We start from the raw sequence: 14,605 nt of genomic DNA, 5'->3' as shown, positions 1-14,605 counted from the left end.
CACAGATTTGCCTATTCTGGACATTTCATATAAATGGAATCATACACTATGTGGTCTTTTGTGACTGGCTTCTTTCACTTAGCACAATGTTTAAGATTCATCTTTGCAGCAATTATCAGCACCCCTTTTTTGCTACTGAATAATATTCCACTGATTCCAGGGACAAAACATATCACTTTATTCATCAGCTGATAAGACATTTGTGTTTTCATCTTTGGCTATCATCAATAATGCTGCCATGAACATTACCATACACATTTCTGTGTGGACACATGTTCAATTCTATTGAGTATACACCTAAGAGTAGAACTGCTGGGTCATATGGTAACTCTGTTTAACCTTTTGAGAAAATGCCAAACTGTTTTCAAAGTGGCTGTACAATCTTACTATTACCACCAGCAGTGCATGAGGGTTCCAATTTCTCCATATCTGCTGTCATTTAAATATCCCTCCCAAAACATATGCTGAAACTTGATCCCTAATGTGGCACTGTTGAGAGCTGGGGACTTTGGGAGGTGACTGCATCAGGAGGGCTCTTCTCTCATAAATGGATTAATCCATTCATGGATTAAAGGGTTAATGAATTAATGGGACTCTCTACAGAGTCCCGAACAGGCAAGAAGGTTCTCACCAGAGCTGACCCTACAACCTTGGACTTCTTAGCCTCCATAACTGTAATAACTAAATCTTTTTAAATAATCCAGTTTCTGATATTCCGTTATAAGCAACAGAAAACAGGACTAATACAACATTCTAGTCACTACTTGTTATCTCTTTTTTATTACAGCCTTCCTAGTAGGTGTGAACTAGTATCTCATTGTGGTTTTGATTTGCATTTCCCAAATGGCTAATTTCATTTTACTGTGGACTCTATGAGAGTACTGTTGGTATTATGTTTTGCTCAAAAATGTGTCTCCTCAGCACTTAATAGTGTCTGGCACAGAAGAGATCTTTAATATATGTTAAATGAATATATAAAAGATTTTTTTTTAGGTGTGTACATAGTAGAGGAGATGGACTGTATGTGAGGAGAAAACAGAAAATGACCCTGAGATCCTAGCTTAGTAAATGGAAGACTGATACAAAACATAAGATACAGATCATATAAAAAGGAGGACAGGTCATATAAAAAGAAAGCTGAAACCACAGAAATAACACTAAAAACAAAAACAGACATACGAGAACCTTGGCAACATTCATCTTCAAGAAAGAAACTGACAAAAAGGTACACTCAACAGGGGCATTCAGAAGACAAACCAGTAGTGAATAGCGTCATAAAAGGCTCAAGACATCTGCTGATAAGTTACCTATAACTTACAGAGCTTTCTCAGGGATGTCTTCCATGACACTCTGGGTTAAGCCCGCCTAATAAAGCCTTTAATTTCACCTTGTGTCTCGTCTCTACCACTTATTTACATTGTAATCATTGGCTCATGCTGCCACCTCAACCAGATTGTATACTACATGTAGCCAGGGACCATTGTTTTTAGAGATTAGTACGGTGCTGGACATATGATAAATGCTGATCTCTATGTTTCTTGCATGAATGAGTTATTCACTAATTTAAATGAATAACAGCATCATATAAATGAATACAGATATTGTTTAATATTTTAATAACTTCAAAATTTTCAAACATTAGAACTAAACCTTACATAAAGAAAAAAGAAGAACACTTTTTACCTTGTCTTCCCCAATTGCTTCCCTGAGTGAAATACGACTAATTTTATTCTCACAAACACACACACACAGAGTAATAAAGCAATAAAATAATTTTCCTCAGCTGGGCATGGTAGCGCATGGCTGCAATCCCAGCACTTTGGGATGCCAAGGCAAAAGGATTGCTTGAGCCCAGGAGTTTGAAACCAGCCTGGGCAACACAGTAAGACCTCGTCTCTATGAATAATAATGATTTTAAAAGTTAGCCAGTTGCGGTGGGCACATGCCTGTAGTCTCAGCTACTCAAGAGGCTGAGGTGGGAGAATCACTTAAGGCCGGCCAGTAGAAGCTGCAGTGAGCTGTGTTCACACCACTGCATTCCCAGCTTGGGTAACAGAGCAAGACCCCATCTCAAAACAAAAAAATAACAATAAATAAAACAAAAATGTACCTATGGGTGACATACAGGGGATAACATTATCGCATGAATTTAACAGGTGTGTCAACATGAGTACTTTCAAGGTTAGTTTTCCATTTTCAATATACTAGAAACTTTATTAAAAGTGTCTTTTGCAGGCCGGGCGCGGTGGCTCAAGCCTGTAATCCCAGCACTTTGGGAGGCCGAGATGGGTGGATCACGAGGTCACGAGATCGAGACCATGCTGGCTAACACGGTGAAACCCCGTCTCTACTAAAAAATACAAAAAATTAGCCTGGCGAGGTGGCGGGCGCCTGTAGTCCCAGCTACTTGGGAGGCTGAGGCAGGAGAATGACGTGAACCCAGGAGGCGGAGCTTGCAGTGAGCTGAGATCTGGCCACTGCACTCCAGCCTGGGCGACAGAGCGAGACTCCGTCTCAAAAAAAAAAAAAAAAAAAAAAAAAAAGTGTCTTTTGCAGACTTGGAACTAACCCAAATCCCCATCAATGACAGACTGGATAAAGAAAATGTAGCACATACACACCAAGGAATACAGCCATAAAAAAGAATGAGTTCATGTCCTTTGCAGGGACATGGATGAAGCTGGAAGCGATCATTCTCAGCAAACTAATACAGTAACAGAAAACCAAACACCTCATGTTCTCACTCATAAGTGGCAGCTGAACAATGAGAACACATGGACACAGGGAGGACCATCACACACCAGGTCCTGTCAGGGGCTCGGGGGTAAGGGGAGGGAGAACATTAGGACAAATAACTAATGCATGAGGGGCTTAAAACCTAGATACGAGTCGATAAGTGCAGCAAACCACCATAGCACATGTATACCCATGTAACAAACCTGCACGTTCTGCACATGTATATAAAGTAAAATTTTTTTACAAAAGTATTTTGTATAAGCAATCATTAAAATGGCACATTATTTTGAGCAAAACATAAGATTGCAGGTAAGATTTCTAAGAAACAATCCTAAGGAATACAATGTGATGAGTGAGTAAAGATGTACATGGTATAGGCTGGGTGTGATGGCTCATGCCTATATTCCTAGTACTTTGGGAGCACGAGGCGGGTGAATCACCTGAGGTCAGGAGTTCAAGAACAGTCTGGCCAACATGGTGAAACCCCGTCTTTGCTAAAATACAAACATTAGCCGGGCATGATGGCAGGTGTCTGTAATTCCAGCTACTCGGCAGGCTGAGATGGGACAATCGCTTGAACCCAGGAGACAGTGGTTGCAGTCAGCTGAGATTGTGCCGTGCCACTGCACTCCAGTCTGAGCTACGGAGGGAGACTTCATCTCAAAAAAAAAAAAAAAAAAAAAAAAAAAGATGTACATAATATTCACCATATCATAAAAAGTAGAAAATACACTAAATGTTCACCATGAAAAGACTAGGAAAATAAATCCGAGATGCATATACACATGCACAGCACAATGGAATACTACATACTCATTAAAAGGGAAAATGTATATGACACATTCGTTAATGCATTAATGAAATTCATTAACACAGAAATGTTTCTTGAAATATACAATGTTTCAAAACCGGTTATAAACCAGAAAACCAGGTATGATCCCATTTATAGAAAATTACATACTTGTACAGAGATATTTAAAAGGATGTTAAACTTTTAAATGGAGCAAACCCCAGTCCCGAAATTTTGGATAACATTTAATTTTTTACATTTGTCATTAGTGTTTTAATTAAATAATTATTCTTAAACTTTTACAACTATTTTTATTTGGGATAAATTCACACACAACAGTAAACATACAAAAGTAAGCCATGTTTAAAAATAAAAAGGAGAGCTGGGCATGGTGGCTCACGCCTGTAATCCCAGCACTTTGGGAGGCTGAGGTGAGTGGACCGCCTGAGGTCAGGAGTTTGAGACCAGCCTGGCCAACATGGTGAAACCCTATCTCTACTAAAAATAAAAAAAATTAGTCAGGTGTGGTGGTGGACGCCTCTAATCCCAGCTACTGGGGAGGCTGAGGCAGGAGAATCACTTGAACCTGGGAGGCGGCGTTTGCAGTGAGCCGAGATTGCGCCATTGCACTCCAGCCTGGGAGACAGAGCGAGACTCCGTCTTAAAATATAAAATTAAATTAAATTTTAAAAAAGGAGATGGGGACGACCCATATAAAAGCAAGACACTGGAGACTTAATCATTACTTATTAAATTTTCATGTATATCAAAAAATAATTGAAAACACTGAGAAGATCAAAAATATAAAGGCATTTTAGCTGTAAAAAATGATGGTTCAAAGAGTTAAATAGCAATAGGCATTTTAAAAGAAACAATCTTGAATATGCTACAAAGTTCTTAAGTAGATTGTATGTGCTTGGAAGGAATACAGAAATTGCTGAATATGTCATCTGTTCAAACCTTTTAAGAAAAACTGTAGAAATTACAGTATCTTTAAGAAAAACAATAGCTCTTAATGAAATAGTGTCATGATCTAGAGACAGCAGCATCACAATCTTTTTTTAAAATGTAAGACCTGGTCTCACTCTGTGGTTCAGGCTAGAATGCAGTGGCATGATCACAGCTCACTGCAGCCCCAACCTCTTGTGCTCAAGCAATCCTCCTGCCTCAGCCTCCCGAGTAGCTGGGACCACGGACCTGTGTCACCATGCTCAGCTAATTTTTAAATTTTTTGTAGAAACAAGGTCTCACTTTGTTGCCCAAGCCAGTTTTGAACTCCTGGCTCAAGCGATCCTCCCACCTCAGCCTCCCGAAGTGCTGCGATTACAGGCATGAGCTACTGTGCCAGGCAGCACCAAAATCTTTTGCAGAAAACACAAACATGTACAAAAAAGACTATGTTCATAACCTATAACATTGACTTGTTTCATCAAACTCTAGAACACAAATGAACAGTACTTTAGGTTTAGAAATTCTGAAGCATACTCAAATCCAGACAATGTAAAAAAGAGTTAACTTAAATCCAAGGTGACCTATTTATGATCATATTCCACTTAAGAATAAGCTTTTTAAAAAATATCATGTAATCACGGATATTTATTAACCATGATTACTATATGACCTACCTTTATTCACCAGATACATCTTTGAATGATACCATTTTCAAAATTTAAAAACTCTCCTGAAAGAAAAAAACTCTCAACACTGAGGATATTTTTTAAAAATGTTCTGGAGCTGAAACTCCAATAGAAAAGTTCTTTAAGTGTTCCATGTAAGAGTATAAATATTCAAATAAGTTTATAACCATCTAAAACAATTTTGAAAGCTAAAAACATATAATTTGGGATGTTTATTACAAGTAAAGGTAACTGAGTATTTACGTGTACGTGTATGTGTGTGTGTAGCAGTCCATGAAAATATACTTTCCCACATGGTTATTAATCTTTAAGAGGGTGCCAAGTACATCTCACCAAATGTATTCTCCTTTGCACTATGCAGTACTCAAGAAAATGACATGAACTTTGTACAGTCTTATGATTTTATTGTTAGCGGTCATGTTAAACTAAGAAAATAGTAATTTCAGCTCAAATGTGAGTTAAATCATCAAGTTAAAGTGAAGCTTTTTATTAAGTGAAGCTCTCTCTGCAGAATATCTCACTCAATATACATAACATTTAAATAGACTACTAAAAAGGTGACAGCTGAGGAATGCTTTCACTTCTTTCCATGGTTTCTACTGAATGCCATTTCAGAAATGCCTATATAACACATGACAATCTGGAATGTCTCCACCCATGAAAGAGCATTTGAGTTGGGCAGCAAGCACACTTAGGGGAGTAACACAGAACTCAAGCATGTCTTTTTATGGTTAGCCAGCATAACAATGAAAAGATAAACAACCAAAACACTAATAAGGTCAGAAAATACTGACATAGAGGGAGCCATAGTAAAAATGTTATTTGGAAAAAAAAGTATGAGTAAAATAACTAGAAAATATGTATTATTTCTAATGTTACCATGCTAAAGATTTCCTTTTTCTTTCTTTTCTTATTCCTTTATTGGTAGAGACAGGGTCTCCCTATATTGCCCAGGCTGGTCTTGAACTTCCGGGATCAAGTCTCTCGCCTTGGCTTCTCAAAGTGCTGGGATTACAGGTGTGAGCCACTGCATCCAACCTAGAGATTACTTTTCTAAATGAACACTCAAGGATTTGTTTAAAGAATTTTTAAACTAAGTTACATAAACTGAAGCTTCTATTGATAATCAGTAATAGATTCCATTTCAAAAATAAATCTAACTTCCCGATAATTTTTGTCTTTAAGACAGAATCTCGCTCTGTCGCCCAGGCTGGAATGAAGTGGCACAATCTCAGTTCACTCCAATCTCTGCCTCTTGGGTTCAGGCGATTCTCGTGCCTCAGCCTCCCGAGTAGCTAGGATTATTAGGCATGTGCCCCCACGCCTGGCTAATTTTTTTTTTCTTTGTATTTTTAGTAGAGACAGGGTTTTGCCACGTGAGGCTGATCTCAAATTCCTGAGCTCAGGTGATCCGCCTGCCTCAGCCTCCCAAAGTGCTAGGACTACAGGCGTGAGCCACCATACCCAACCACCTAATAAATGTTTTGATTGTAATAATGGCTACTTTTACATTGTAAGTATTATAAAAGTAAGTGGTTGATGTAAGTTTTTTATTAGGACATTTTAAAAGTTTGTCAGTGTGTTATATTTACCCAAATTATTATTTTGTATTCTATGAATTCTGCTCTTCAAAATATTAGTTTACATTGTATCCAATTTTTTAAAATCATTAAATACTTACTGTGTAGCTACTAAAACAACATGCAGATACAAAAGGAGATTTAAAGAAAAAAGAATCAAAGTCCCTACCTTAAGGGTACCTAAGGGACTTCTTTTTTCCCCCCTAGTATCCCTGATACGAAGTTTCCTACAATCTGTCTCCAAAAAGAGTCAAATAGGTACATGTATGTATGTATAAAAAATTTACTGTAAATGATTTAAAAAAACTAAAACAGGCTGAGTGCAGTGGTTCATGCCTGTAATCCCAGTACTTTGGGAGGCTGAGGTGGGAGCATCACTTGGGCCCAGAAGTTTGAGACTAGCCTGGGCAACACAGGGAGACCCTGTCTCCAAGAAAAAAAAATTAGCTGGAAGTGGTGGCACATGCCTGTATTCCCAGCTGATAGGGAGGCTGAGGTGGGAGGATCACTTGAGCCCAAAAAGGCTACAGTGAACTATGTTCATGCCACTGCACTCCAGCCGTGGTGACAGTCTATCACGCTGTCTCAAAACACACATATATACATCACACTCACACACACCTACACACACTCTACAACTGAAACAATATAAATTGCTATTAGGGTAAAGAAAAATAAAGGTAATTAAAAATTAAATTATATGTCCTGAAAAAAGGAGTGTTTCTTGTTGCTGCTGATGTATTCTGCACATAATAAGTCAAAAATAATCTTGGCACTTCCTAAAATTTAGGACAATTTTGAATTCTGAGATTAATTTAGATACAGTACTACTGCAGTTCAATTACCATAGAAAGGTCTTAAAAGTATAGGCTAGCTAAAACAAAAGTGGATGAAGAAAAAAATGACATGTGTGTTTCACTTGATTTTTCAGTTAATTTACAGAGAAACCTCCAACTACTAACCACCACCATAACGACGAAAAGATTTAAGAATATTTTCTTCTTCGGACTTTAAAGAAGATACCTGGCATAGGGTAAAGTTTGAGCTCTGGAATCAAACAGACCTGCAGAAGAATTCCAGCTGTGCCATTTATTTTCTTGTTAACCTTGAGCAAGTGAAAAAGCATGTTGTGAAAATTAAACTACTGTTTGGTAAAGCACTGCTCCTCAATAAAACACTGATTAAGTCATGGCTACTACATATCTGACTCCAACTGACTACATATCTAAACTTATAATTGTTGGAGGTCTTCAATCTTTCAAAGAGGTATACCAAAATACCAATACCTCATCATCTTTTCAACCTTATTGTGGAGCTCCACAAACTTTCAAAAGAAGGGTGGAGTAAAAGATGGCAATTTTTTGCAGGCAGAGGCAATGAAAATAGCAACTCCATATAGTGTCAAGAAGTAACATGTTACGGTGGTAACAAAACAATGTTTTATGCCTCCCCCTATTAAAAGGTTTTTAAATAGTTTTCTTTCAAAAATCATCTAATAAGATTTTTAAAGTACTTTTCTTACGTGAACTGTAATTTTTAAATGTGGTAATAACAAATGGATGATGAAAAACATTTCCTCTATTCCATCCACTGTTTCGACCTGGCTATACTAGAAAATGCTCAGTCACAGCTTGCAATCATACTGTAGCTGAGGCACATGAAAGATGGTCTTGGTTATGACACCTCAAAGTCAGACCACAAAAGTGTTGCCAGGAAGCATAGAGGCAGCAACTACAGAAAATGCATTATAACAGCAGCAGTGAGGGAACTGGTGCCCTACTAGCACACCCCATATATGGCTAGGGTTGCCCACTTATCTGTAGGAAGTGAGGGGCCAGTTTGGGGTTGGGAGGGTTTTGTTTGTTTGTTTAGGTAGGTTTTTAAAAATGGATTTAGGATGATTTCAATAAAAACTTTTGAAAGGCATGAGCATAAGTGTTACAGCTTTTCTAAAGAGAAAACTATGCAGAGAAATATTTTACACTGCACATTCTTTTAGACACAAATTTTAATGCTCAAGTTATCCGATAGGTTCTTTCAAGATCTTAACATTCTCCATCAAAAAAAGGGTAAATAGTTACGAACTATAAACTCTTAATTCAGATTTTTCAAAATAATCAATTAAATTATTTGTTAACAAGCAACTCAAAATTAATTGCTTCCAGTGTCTTTTACACTTCACATCTTAAGACTACAGTATTCCTTTTACTGACAAGAGAATCACATATTTTACAAAGGTGCTTAAAATGGCTCCCTTAGAAGTAGATCAAATTTGTACTTTAAGAGCAAAAGGATTTCATATTAAATCTATCTGTAAGTCTGTCTGTACTGGAAAGTAAAAGAAAAACTATTTTAAAATTGTAATAGTATAGAACATGGAACTTCCTACTTTGTATTCCTCTAGAAGTGGTACCCAACCTTGGCATCAGGAACCAGTTGCGTGAATGACAATTTTTCCACAGATGGGGGTTGGAGAGTGGGGCCAGATGAAACTGTTCTACCTCAGATCATCTTCAGGCATTAGATGCTCATAAAGAGCACACAACCTAGATACCTCAAAAGCACAGTTCACAATAGGGTCCGCGCTCCTATGAGAATCTAATGCCGCTGCTGATCTGACAAGAGGCGGACTGCAGGCAGTAATGCTAGCTCTCCAGTGTGTCGCTCACCTCCTGCTGTGTGGCCTGGTTCTTTACAAGTCATGGACCGACCTGTCCACGGCCCAGCCATTTGTGAACCTCTGCTCTAGAGGATCTAGCTCAGACTCTTAGAAAGTGAGTAATTAATTAATGACTCGACTGGATATATTTTTCTACCACTTAACCAAGATCTAGACTGCTTTAGAATTTAAAAGAAAGGAGGTCAATATTAAGAATTTTTTAGGCAGGCCACGGTGGCTCACACCTGTAATCCACTTTGGAAGGCCAAGGCGGGCAGATCACTTGAGGTTGGGAGTTCAAAACCAGCCCAGCCAACATGGTGAAACCTCATCTCTACTAAAAATACAAAAAAAATTAGTCAAGCGTGGTGCCACGCACCTGTAATCCCAGCTACTCAGGAGGCTGTGGCAGGAGAATCGCTTGAACCTGGGAGGCGAAGTTTGCAGTGAGCCAAGACTACATCACTGCACTTCAGCCTAGATGACAGAATGAGACTCCATTTCAAAAAAAAAAAAAAAAATTTTTTTTCAAAGTAAATACATTGAAATCCACAACAAAGTTTTTAATCTGTTTCATAAACACACAAATTCCATTATGTGCAAGAACAATATGCTAAGTATCTGATGCGAAGGTTTCAAAAATGTATTTCACAACATACAAATAACTCTAAAACTTAACTATTGATGATTTGAAGTAAAAAGATAAAATTCAATAAACCTTTAGTGAGCACCCACTATGTGCTAGGCTCTGGAAATACAAAAATGTGGACGATTAGGTCCTCAGAAGCTGTAAGGGACGACAAACACAAACACTATTCAGTAAAAAGTGTTTTTATTGCAGGAGAGGCAAAATATAAGGTACAGTGAACACCCCAGAGAAGAGAATGAGAATCTTGAACAATGACTAGAATTTTAACTGGCAAACGAGGGAGACAGCATAAAAAGCATGGCTAAAGGCATGGAAATAAAAAATGTAAAGATCTGGTTAAAATGTCAGCAAGTTAACCCATTTCTATAAAGGATACAACACAATGGAGATATATCAACCATAAGCTAAAGGATAAAATGTATTATATCCAAATTCAGAGAGAGGAGTGACATCATCAGAGTGATACTGTTCAAAGATTAATACGACAGCAATATGCATGCTAGATTAAATCAGGGAGTGAACAGAGGCAGGAAAAACAATTAAGCTATTACTATACTCTAGGGATAAAAATAAGGTCAGGTGCGGTGGCTCACGCCTATAATCCCAGCAGTTTGGGAGGCGGAGGTGGGTGGATCACCTGAGGTCAGGAGTTCAAGACCAGTCTGACCAACATGGAGAAACCGCATCTCTACTAAAAATACAAAATTAGCTGAGCGTGGTGGCACAGCCAGCTACTTAGGAAGCTGAGGCAGGAGAATCGCTTGAATCCAGGAGGTGGAGGTTTCGGTGAGCCAAAATAGCATCACTGCACTCCAGTTTGGGCAACAAGAGTGAAACTCTGTCTCAAAAAAATAAAATAAAATAATAAAGGTATGAACTAGGTTGCCAGTAAAGAATGGCAAGGAAAACAACTGATGCCAAGGTAATTGTAAAGAAAAGACTGAGCTAGAAGATAGACTGGATTATACATAGACAAGGGGAATGAGTAAACAATAACTAAAATGTTTAACTTGATCTAAAGATCACTGACAAAAACAGGGACATCAATGAGAAGAGTAGGCTTGATGAGGAAAGACAGACCTGTTGTAGGCTGAATTTAAAGAAATTCCTGACAATGATGTAAAACAGTCTTATAACCAAATTAATAGTACTTTAAAATAATTAGTTAAAAAGGATGCTGGTAAAGTCTAAAGAAGTACCTCTAATGTTAAGGGATAAACGTAAAATTATAATACTGAATTGCAACTATGAAAATCTATGTTTGAACAGCAAGAAATCCTTTGAAGAAATCACAAAGGTTAACGTGAATACAGTAGTTGCCATTCTATGGCAAAGGGGGTGAACTTGTATTTACTATATTACTACTTAAAAGACATTATTAAACATAAAATTGCAATACATTTAATAATATTTCATTTTAAATCAATACATAACCCAAAAAAATGGAAATGAGGCTTGGAGCTTTGCAGAAATGACGGAACTGTAAACTGACTTGGAAGTCACTGGTGCAGAGGAAAAAGAAAAGATTTTAAGGTTAAAATCAACAGGCTAAACTCAAAACTGCTAGACAAAAATCTCAGCCCTATATTTTATGCACACCAGTATCAGTAAGAATCAGCAATAAGGCATTCTATATATAACCTTATTAATCTCCTTAAATCTTCATAAAGTATGCCAAAATAGAGATATAATTACATACTGTAAAACTCTACCAGGTAGCTATGAAATCAGAAGCTGATTATTGCCCCATTGGTAATAATGAAATTCTACTCTAGACCTCGGTACTAGAAAACCGGAAATTTATATCTATGGTTAACTCTGTGCTGTTTTGTAGCTTTGGGGGTCAGGTCCCGGGTGGAGTGGGTGGGGAAGAAAGGCTATTCTGGAGACTAAGATAGGAAATTTGACAAGAAACACTGCTTTTTCTTCTATATAGAGAACATATTTCTATACAAAAAGAACAGCTGAAGACTGGATATCTTTTATAACTTCTAATGAGGGAGCACATTCAACAAATTAATAAACCTTTCAATATAAGCTGTTTATATTTAAAATAAAAGCAAAATACTAGATTTTGTATTTTGTAAAAGTATATTTGTGGGTTGTGACGTTCCTAAAACTTTTCTCTAGACAATGAAATTTAGAACACTTGATCAAAACCAAAAAGTAAATAAATATTCAAAAAAGAATAAACAATAATTAACCCAGTAAAACATTTTAGGTATTCTATGATCTTTTGAGGTTAAATTTTTAAAAAACTATTCAAGGACTATTAAATCAGTGATTTTAGTATTTCGAATTAAGTATGGAAAACAAGCTAAGTTTAGAGATTTTTCTTAAAAGTTTAAAATTTTCTTGTGTGTGTGTTTATTTACTGTCTTTCACTAGCTGTTGTCCTAAATTTGCCCAAAGTGAACTCCCTATTTTCATAGTAACAATGGGAAAAAAGTACAAGAGTTGATAAATAAGAAATGAGAGTGAAGAAAACATAACAAAAATTTTAATGCTTGATATTTTAAAGATTTTGGCTTCACTGATTTAAGGAATTTGCAGATAAGGAAAAATGTTATGGAAAAGAGGAGGCGGTTGGAAATTATCGGGTCAAACACTCATAGTGACAAAAAGTGACAGAAAGGTATTATGCAAATGGTGTAAATTTAGAAACTTCTGTTTAAGTGTTTGTCAACTAAAACAAAATACCCAATAAAGATACAGCTACACAACACCAAACTGACCACTGAATTCAGTTAATCAGGAAGACATTGGTAAGTCTGACAATTCTTGCAACATGTGAATATTGAGAGGAGGAAAAAAGATCTTAAGAAGACAGTTAAATGTATTTTCTCTTCCTCCCTAAACCAGTATTACAACAATGTAAATATCAAAAATTTTCGTCTTCCTCCAGGCCAATACAATTGGGTTCCTCCACAACAATAGTAACTTTAAATTTCTATTTGACGATTTGAATAAAACATATTGATGCAAACAATTATCCAATTATCCTGACCTCCTACAGTAATAATCAAAATCTATTTCACACTAAAACACTAAAACGTGTAAAGTACACTTGAAAGAAATTTGAAGATTCATCTTACATAATTACATTATCATTTTTAATGCCAAAAGTTTCTTTCATTCTCAACACCATGGTTTTAAAATCTTAAGAGTTATGATATGCCTTAAATAAACTTCACCCAAATAAAAAGTTTGCTATGCATTAGAGAATCTAAATTAATGAAATAGAAAAAACGCTAGATACCCTGTTATATTTTTACTGGGTGCCACATTTTTAATTCCATATTTGTCCTGCAATTTGTCAATAATTTCAATGTATCCAGTCAACTTTGTAAACAAAGGCTATACTCCAAGTCTGATACGAGAATTCCATTACATAAAATTTAAAATGGTCATCACTCCCTTAAACAGTAAGCAATACAAGGAAAAATGTCACTACACACCTCTTTTAAAAAGGCATCAAGTTAATATTCATGAAATATAATAAAGCCTTGAGTTTTCAACCTCCCAAACAAGTTTTTACTACAGCATTACTCGAAATAAGGCTATGCATCTTCCACATACAACGAAGGCAACTTTGAGATAGCTTACAAGTCTTTTCATTGTAAGGGAAAGCTATTGCTGCAAAGTCATTTTCTATTATAGTTATTCCAAGTTGCCCGCCAAGAAAATCGAAAAAGCCTATGTCTTGTCACCTATTACCATCACTTAAAAATTGCTTTTTATGCAGAACTCTACATGGTTGTGTTGCTTTTGGCCTGTTAAAGGCAAGGCAACATTATCTCTGGATTGCCAATAGTTTCTCCTTATTTGGCTAACATTGAGAGATCCCAATCAGACTACTATAAAACTTTAACATGCACAAAGCATCCATTTTGAGAAAAGTTTGTGACCAGTCTTTTTTTCTTCCCACCCCCAAAAGAAAAATCAGAGCTTGGTAACCGGCTTTGAAAAGAGTGTCCCCTATTTATTCTTCTCTTTCTAACACCAGTGCACACCCCAGGACCTGGGGCTCAAGGATCTCTGACATTGCGGCAAACTTCGAGTATCAGACTCAACACGTTCCGGTCCGGAGGTGGGCAAACCCTTTAGAGGGCTTCCTTACTCTACCCATTTCCATCCCCTTCCTTTCAGCCGGTGCAGATCAGCTAATTACACCGTTTTCCCCTCCCCAGTGACCAAGAGTAATAAATGAGAAAACAGGAAATCGTTCGCTCAGGGCACTCGGCTTAGGGCTCTAGATTACTATTATCATCATCATTTGTAATCAAGTCCTCAAAAGTGCAACAAATCCAATGCCTACCTACAAGTCAAAGATGTTCATCTGCCTAAGCGTCCCTAATGCCTCTTGTTAGTTTTCTTCCTTCAGCATCCACCCCTCCGAATTTATCACTGACACGGGGGCCCAGGCACAACCCCACTACACCCCTCCTTGTCTCGACCCCAAATCCCAGACTCATCGCACCAATGGCCCTGGGGCCCCAAGACGACCACAGTTCCTTTTCCCCTGTGCCCCGGAAATCACCCGGTTCCCAACTC

General features: G+C 37.3%; 1 protein-coding gene across 9 annotated transcripts in view; it reads right to left on the bottom strand.

Annotated features, from left to right (window-relative positions):
- Positions 1–14,605, bottom strand: part of LOC105473304 (protein phosphatase 1 regulatory subunit 12A) — a 159,338-nt gene that overhangs the window by 144,077 nt on the left and 656 nt on the right. The window lies entirely within an intron of this gene.

This window comes from Macaca nemestrina, chromosome 10 (genome assembly GCF_043159975.1).
Source record: "Macaca nemestrina isolate mMacNem1 chromosome 10, mMacNem.hap1, whole genome shotgun sequence".
In the NCBI taxonomy this organism is placed as follows: domain Eukaryota; kingdom Metazoa; phylum Chordata; class Mammalia; order Primates; family Cercopithecidae; genus Macaca; species Macaca nemestrina.
Note: the sequence above shows the minus strand (reverse complement) of the source record. Positions and strands in the feature narration are given on the sequence as shown.